This window comes from Lasioglossum baleicum, chromosome 12, assembly GCF_051020765.1.
Source record: "Lasioglossum baleicum chromosome 12, iyLasBale1, whole genome shotgun sequence".
Classification (NCBI taxonomy): Eukaryota; Metazoa; Arthropoda; class Insecta; order Hymenoptera; family Halictidae; genus Lasioglossum; species Lasioglossum baleicum.
The window spans coordinates 8,719,022-8,727,694 of record NC_134940.1 but is presented as its reverse complement, the minus strand read 5'-3'; positions in this window follow the sequence as shown (position 1 = coordinate 8,727,694).

Sequence of the window (8,673 nt, the reverse complement as noted above, 5' to 3'; positions counted from 1 at the left end):
AGTAGTTACTTCAATAACACGCGTGTTATTGTAATTTTTTTACTTCGGTGAATATCAATGTATTCTTTTCAATAGTATGCAATTTAGAAGCAAATCGTGATGTATTTGAATTGTCTATCATGAAATGATTGAACATATTATTCGATTCAATACCGTACATTATTATTCGTAATATTTCTCATTTTCCTTCAATCAGATATGTTGTTAAAAAAATTTGAGAAATGTATTGATTTATACTGGAATTGGTTTGAGGCCATATCTTATTTTTTTGAAAACATTGATGTGAAGCTATTCGCTTATACATATAATTGGCGGAAATGAGTTTTGCTATTGAAATTCAATAGTATTAAATATTAAAATAAGTTCATATGATATTGGCACTATTCAATAGTACATCTTATTGAATCAACATATATTTTTTTTGTTTCGACAGGATTTTTTTCTCAGTGTATCAAATTAATTGCAAAATTTAGAGCTTCCCAATGATATACAGTTCAAAACGAATGGGGTTATAATAATACAATAAAAGAATTACGAAACAAAAGGTCGCGAATTTAGTTGTTGAATTTACTTTACCTACTAGAAACCTATCGGTAGAATTTTTTAAAATGATTAGAAATTATTACATTGCGTTATTGAAGGTGAGTTATTGCTGTTGAAGCATTTAAAATATGCACGCACAAAGAATCACGGTAGTCCGAGAAAGGATGCTACGAAAACCAGAAAGCTCGTCTCGAGGATTCTTCTGCAGCTTGTAATCTCGGTATCGGGCGGAGATCTCAGCCTGTCTTCCAGAAAAATGCTGTCCCATTCAAAATACAGGTTAAAACGTGATAAACGAAATTAAATGATGGAACATGACAAGCTAGAAACCTGTCCGGAGACGTCCGGCCCATGGGTTCATTAATTAACGTGTGTCCCCTAGCGAACGACACCGATTGTTTCAGCTTTCTTCAACGTTGGAAGAATCACTGTCAGTTCACCGCATCATCAATACTCTTGCATTCATATTAAAAATGAGCAGCAGCAGAATATTTTAAGATTTTTTCCACGAATTTACAGAAGTTCAAAGGTGGACAATTTTTGTAGGGCAAATTCATACCTCTTTGTGAGTAAATGCAATCCTAAATGCAAATGTGTAAAACCTGAATTGAGAGACATGAAAGTAGAGAGTCTACTGTTTAAAATAAGCACATGAAGAAATCTGTAACATTTTTTGGGCCAAAGTTACAGGAGTTCGAAGATGGACAATTTTACCATTTGGCATCGAGACAAACAAAATAATAATAATCCTGAATGGACATATAAAAATTGTAAACTCGTGAGCGTGAAAGTAGAATATTCCCTTTTCGCAATAAGTACAGGCAGAACATTTTACCATTTATGTACCCAAAGCTACAGGAGTGGAAACATCAATCTTTACCATTGCGATGTGGAAACAAGCAGCGATACCTTCGTTAAAAAAATTCCGTTTGAACAATTCCTCGAGTATGAAGTGCACAAACTTCCTCCACTGCCACATAGTCGGCACTGTCCAGATAAAGACAGCTAGAGAGATAAAGGCGTCGCACTCGTTCGCGTGAATCGGTCGAGCTTCATTGAAGCGATCCCGGAGCGGCGCGGCGCGGCTTTCACCCGGCAACGCGCTCTTCGAAATCTAATTAATCCATCCTCCTCCATTGAACGAGCGGCCGGCCACTTCATAAACACAATCAAGGGGCCTGGGTGCAAGCTTGTAGTCAGTGAATCAGATCTGGCGAAGATAGCGATCCGTTCCGCGTTCGGCTTCTCACTTTTACGGATCCTGTTCAGGTTCGTCTCATTGTTCTGGGCGATATGCCGGCCTGTCAGGCGAAACAGGAGGCGACGAGGTTGGCAACGAGGGACCGGGGGGAGGCTAGAAGGGGCCAGAGGGGCCCCAGGGACCGGGTAGGTGGAATAAGAAAGCAAGGCAGGTCAGGCAAAGGCAGCGCAGGGTTATCTGATCGCGAGCGCGCGAATATCTCCTCGGCTTCCGGCGCCCAACCCGTGATTACCGCGTCGATTGTCTGCAAATGGAAGCTGAAAAATGCATCTCACACTCTATAAGAAAACCATAGTTCCCCCGGTAGCTCAAACCCCCCTACTCTTCCTCCTATCTTCGCTAGAATCGTCCCGACACACCTGCTCCCACCTGGAGGACGTGTTTAGGCGAAAAGAGAATTCACCTTATAGAACACAAAAACTATCACTTATTATAACTTAACCTGAGGCAAAAAACATCTGCAATATTTTCAATAAATTTTTACACGCATAATTACCAAACGCTCTCCACGTTTTAAAACATTCCCGAAGCAAGAATAAATCGATTCGCGGGTCCGAGTCTAATTCGAGCCCGGCAATCGCGATTAATTTACCAGGGTGAAATTAATATTATAAATAATGACTGCACGTCGGTATCGGGAATTTCCGGGGGATTTCCCTCCAGGTGAACGCGCAACAACGTGATAATGCCCGTCGAGGTTTTCTGTAAAAGTTTTATTAAAATGCGATCGCGTCGGCGAACGATGATGGAAGGCGTGCCTCCACGGTTGATTTCGACGGCAGGATTTTCGGAAGATCCGAGTCGGATTACGATTATTCGACCGGCGGATAATTAAATGGAAATCAATCAACCGCGGGTCGGTGGCTACGAGCAGACACATCCCCGGCCCAGTTACGGCTCTATCTCGCCAATCAGAGGCGAGAATACTTCGGTATACAGGCGAGACTTTGGGTTCAAGCAGCGAAACGAAATACATACGTGGAATCTCGTTTCGTATTAAGCGGATAGAGCCTGCCTCGCTTACGGGGGCATTCTCCTGTGAACGTTGCAGAAATCATCAATTTTCATGAATTTTTTCCAAACCAATTCTGCGCGTAACGTTGTCAGTTTTTTGGAGCAATTGTTTTAACACGTCCGCCACCAGGAACCTTCAATCTGAAAATGTTTCAAGTAAATTTTTTACAGATGAACTATTTAACATTTTGCATCAGGATTTTTCACACATATTTATGGATATTTGAAGTACAAGATTAATTTTTTTCAAGTGCAAATAATATCGAAGTAACCTGAGTTATAAATTTTTGTATAAATGTTGCCGTGATACCTGTGCGTTCGTGAGAGAAAACGAAAAGATGAGTTGTTTTGGAGAATCGATTTTTTAGCTGTTTACATAAGAACGCTCATTTAAGTCGAGGAGCGAGACGAAGAACTTGCCAACTGAACGATCCCGGTTACCAAGAGAGCTCGCCGCCTTTCCATTTCATTTTTATTTTTCCCTCCGGTTTTTCTTTTTCTTCGCTCCCTCGGCCGGCTGTTTTCTCGTTCTTTTCACCTCGACGATCATAGACTGGAAGAATAATTCGCGTTTATGCGATAGAAAAACGCGGCGCGTTCGAAGCCGAGATTCCTACGCCGCGATACCGCTTCTTTATTATTTCTTTTTGCTTCTCCCAAGCGAGCCTCTAATGAATGGGCGAGAGAGCCTGCTTCTGATTCTCTGATATTTTTCACTTATAATTTCTAATTCGAGGTCCGAGAAAATCGTTGTCTCGTCTCGCGTGCTCGAGGATGGACACACGGCGGAGGAAGTTCTGCTTATGTTGAACTCCGCGAGGTCTCCGACTCGTTGAAACAGTTTTCCCTTAAATGGAAGTATATTTATGTAGAATCTAGAAATGAAATTGAAAATCTTAGAGAAGTATATATAAGCGTTAATATAATCCGAGATAATTAGATTGCGCGCGGCGCTGAAGAGCAGGTTCCTGCAATTGCTGCAATTTAATTAACTATTTACGCACCGTACTATAATTTCTTGTTGGCGAGTGCCGCCGAGTGTTGCTAAGCTGTGTATTTAACAAATGACACGGTGTTTCATCACTGCTAACTGTTACCTGCCACTCATATTTCTCTTATAAAATAAACACACTGTTCGAGCAGATTATCATAATCAGGAACTGCTGAATAATGATTCTCTGTTAAATAATTCTATGAATCTAATAACATGTACAAATGATTGAAATATTCAGCTGCATTTCCCTTTTTCAAATTGCTCCACTCGAACACAATAAAAAAAATGGTTAAAAGGAGCACGCACTTTTTCTTCAGATGAAAACAGGTTGAACAGGAAACGGAGCGGACAATGAGTCAAAATAAATGAAAATAAAATCCCAAAAGCAACCCCGCCAGCCTCAGGGAACCGTCCATGGTAATTCCCTCCGGCAGACATCTTGTCCAAGCTTCATCCGGCTTAATTACACCCGCAGAGGAGGCGAAAAAAAGAAAGGTAGGCGGAACCAACGTGTTTTATCGCCGGTGCAGCAGCCCCTGGCGAGCAGCAAGTTGGTAGCAGAGCGGCAAATGAAATTATAAAAATTCCTTAAGCGGTCGCGGTTTTTCCCTGCCCCGGCGCAACAATGTTTCTTTCCTACTTAGCCGAGCGCCGCGCTGCCTCTAACGCGCCATTCATCAGAACGCGTTTCCTCAACCCCTTTAAGGAAACGGAATCCTCCCTCCACCCACTCTTCCACTCGCCTTGCCAAAGATCTAGGAAGAAGATCGCGCGAAAAATTACGTGTCCTGGAAGCGGTGATTCATTCCCTGCACTATAAATATACCCGACCACTTGTGCTTTTTCCTTTCCGGCTTTCCACCATATTTGCAACTGTGGATCTTTCGGTGGGACTCTTTCGATACGTTCATATTTTGTATAATCTCATAAATCAGGTGACTAGAAAATCGTCAACGATTCTTGAGGCGGGGCAGCTCAATCGGGAACTCTCGTTACCGTTCGGCGTCGAGCATCCGGCGATTCATTTAAGCTTCCGTCTTTATCAGTGGCCAGGATCAGATGAAAGAGGATATAGACCATAACCAGTCGGCTGGCTGCGTCCGCGAATCCCGTATGCCATTATATCGTAGGCGAAAACCCGCGAAGGTTGCAACCCGCGACGAAGGGGATCGGGAAAAAACCCGTTCGAAGAAGGTGTAGAAATAGGGGGAACAGGGGAATAAAGAAAGAAGGGGGATAAACGCGAAGACTCATTAAGGGGCTCGATGATAAAGTGAGTTATGGCGGCCCTCGGCCAGAATGGAGCCATTCCGAAGTGTGACCGTAACAAGTTTCTAGCTTGTTGCGCCGGTTGCTTCCGCTCCGCGGCGCGGCGTTTCACCCGCCTTCTCTCTACTTTACCATTTATCCTCCTCCTTTACCTTTCGTCTCTTCTCTCGTTTTACCATTAAGCTCCTCTGCTTTTACCTTTATGGCGGGCCGATCGGTGCCGGAACCGAGGCCTCATGTGAATCGGCGGCTCTTTTGTTCCCGTTTATCTGATTATCAACGGGGATGCTTCCGATCTTGATACTCCGTTCCGCGAAGCCGATAAAAAGGTACGAACTGTGATTCCATCGAGAGGCGCGATCATTAAGGATTTCACGGGGGAACGCTATAGTTCGGATCACCGAGACCGGAACCGGTTGGAGAACGCTAGCCACGTGACCGATCCGACCGATACGCAGTCTTTACTGGAACAGGGAAATTGAGTGGATACGCTAATTTCGTAGGTTTTTCTGCTGTTTTTACCTCTTTCGGTTTATTGTCTTGGGCTGGCTTAATGAGCAACTCTGCACATGTTTGTAGACTTCCTGTTTCTTACGATGGAGCTCATAAGCAGCATTGTCTCGGAGAAGGTGGATGAATATTAGACATGACAGTTTTACATTGTTTCTGCGCGGAAGTATTTTAATAGAATAAATCTGGTTGGAAGAGGTTCAATGAGAATCATCGATACATCATCCACAACTTCTTAAAATTATTAAAGAGAAGAACTTTTTACTTGGCTCCTGTTGCTTACACAAAATTTTTATTTTGCAATAAAGATCCGCCTAATTTCCTCAACAAACAATTCCACAAAGTAGAAAATTCTTATTTACCCATTCCTACAGTTGTCAATGATTTGATTGGAAACGAAAGAGGAGAAAAAGCAACAGAGCCCTCGCCAGAATGTGTTCCTCTCAAGAATAACAAGAGCCCACCGTTCCCGAACAAACCAAAAATACAAGTCCCCGTTATTGTTTGGCTAGACGCGTGAAGCTCTTGAAGGGACATCAAAAAGACGCCGACTTCTCACTCTGTTTCCCATCAAGTTTTCCGCCACGCGACTATCCGCCCTCGTCGACAACCCCAAATGGCAGTGGCGGCATCGACATGTTTATCCAAGGCTCCGTCGTCGATTCCCGCTGTCCCGGAGACGTTCAATCAACCCCTCGCGGTGTTTCACGCCATTCACGTCGTTAACGACCGCCGTTACGTTGGTTGACTTCCACCTGGAGGCGTACAGGTAAATAAAATGGCGACTGACGGACGGTAGGGAATAGAACGGGGACGCGGATAGAATAATTTACGCGAACGCCACGAGTGGCTGCTATCAAGCAGCAGACTGAATGCTATGACGACGGATTTTAGTAATTGGATCTGTTGCCGTCTTGCGATAGTTTTCTTAGCTGATGGTCGTTAACGTGTGACGGTCTTCTTTTAGCTTTGCTGTCGTAGCTTTCCTTTCTCGTCTCTGCTACACCTTGTTTTCTCTTGGATTATGTCTTTCCACTGCCAATCAATTACTGATTCTCTCATTTCAAATGGTTACTTATTAGTGTGAACGTCGATATTCATTTGTCCTAATTATTCTACGTAACTTCACAGAAGTGCACAAGATTTTGTGCATTTATAAAATTTATAAAGGAAGGACGTTGCTTGTATTTGGCTATTTATTACAATCGACGAAGAAGATTTTTATTTTGCATTTCCCCATCGATTATTATTTACTCGTTAATGGTTAACACTAAACCTACCACCACCGCGGTCAAATGATCGTTTTTATATTTTTCATCTTACCATTATTGAAATGATGAAGTTACTTGCATGGAAATTGATTCGATAAATTTCTTTATCCAACCACATATTGTGATAAAAATTGCGCGAATTCTAAATAAATAGAGCCTCGTCATTTTTGCATGCTAAAACATTTTCATCGCTTTTAGTGCTCGGTAGGTTTAGTGTTAATGTTTGTCAACGCGTCCGACTTTTTTCCCATCTGCATAATCGAACATCCGGTGGTCGACCCCCGCTTATCACATCAGCGCCGGCGTTCGTCGATCCCCTGATCGCCGATAAATCCGGGGTTTTATTTTCGCGTGGATCCCGACCGCGGGTCCTCGTATATTATCCGTCCGCCGGCGGAATGGTTCCGGAGCGTCATATCCTTCGGCACGATTAAAGGACCGACGGCTTTAATCCTGGACGAGAGTCCGCGGGGACGGCTGGAATACGATTCCAGCATAAAGCGACGACTTTATGGTTATTCGACGTACGATTCGCTGACGGGTTCACTTTGTAGAAGACAACGGGCGAAGCAGCACGAGGACGAGGAACAGAGAGACGGTGGAAAAAGACGGCGTGTGTGACGAGGAGCAGGACGAGGCTCAACGAAGGACGACAAAACGCAGCAGCCACGCCGGTTTTGCTACCTGAACGCTTGCCCCCAGCGCGAGCTTTCTTCCATGCAACGGGTGACACAATTCGAACAGCATTTCGTACGTCTTCCAACCCTTCCAGGACGAATTCCACTACCGATTAACCCCTTTAGAAGCCCTAGGCATTTAAAAGATATCTTAATAAATATATACAGTGATTGTACAAAATATTCGTACACCTTTTAACAACCAATAACCTTTTTATAAATGTACCAAACTACGAGATTTTTTATAATCAATTAGAAGCATTCGTTTACGAAATGATATGAAAAAAAGATTTTCCAAAAATTGTAATTTACAAGGTAATATGTAAAAATAAAAATGGCATTTTTTAAAACTTTTTTATTTGGGCCCTTAATTAAACTTGAAAATACATGTTTTGTAGATCTATGTTTGTTATACACATGCTGAAAATTTCGTCGTAATCGATTAACACACACACGAGCTACAAGCGGTTAAAAATGGTGAAAATTGTAGTTTTACACGACTTTTGATCAGCGTCAACTGATTTCGATGAAATTTTCTCAGCATGTGTATATAACTAACATAGATCTACAAAACATATAATAATTTACATTTTCATTAAGGGCCCAAATAAAAATGTTTTAAAACGTGCTTTTTTATTTTTGCATGCAACCTTGTAAATCGTAATTTTTGGAAAATCTTTTTTGCATATCATTTCATAAACGAATGCGTTTAATTGATTATAAAAAATCAGGTCGTTTGGTACAATTATAAAAAGGTAATTAGTTTTTAAAATGTGTATGAATACTCACTGTATTACATTTTCACACATGGTTTGATAATTTTTGGGACTTGCAAAGACACCTCTAAAATATTAAAATAGTACCTCACTTGAAGCTGATAGCTAGACTGCGGATCTTTATGCAAAATAAAAATTGCCTGCATCGATTGCAAGAAAGAGAAAACACATTGGAAGTTATTTATTCCCTTAATGATTTTAACAGAGGAAAAATCATACATTGACATCTTTAATTTTTATAATTTTCCAAGAACTTTGAATTTCATGTACTCAATTTTTCTATAAATGCATAAAGATCCGCAGTCTACTGATAGCTAATAGATGGGTGGCTGCAATGTCAAAAATCTATGATCATTCT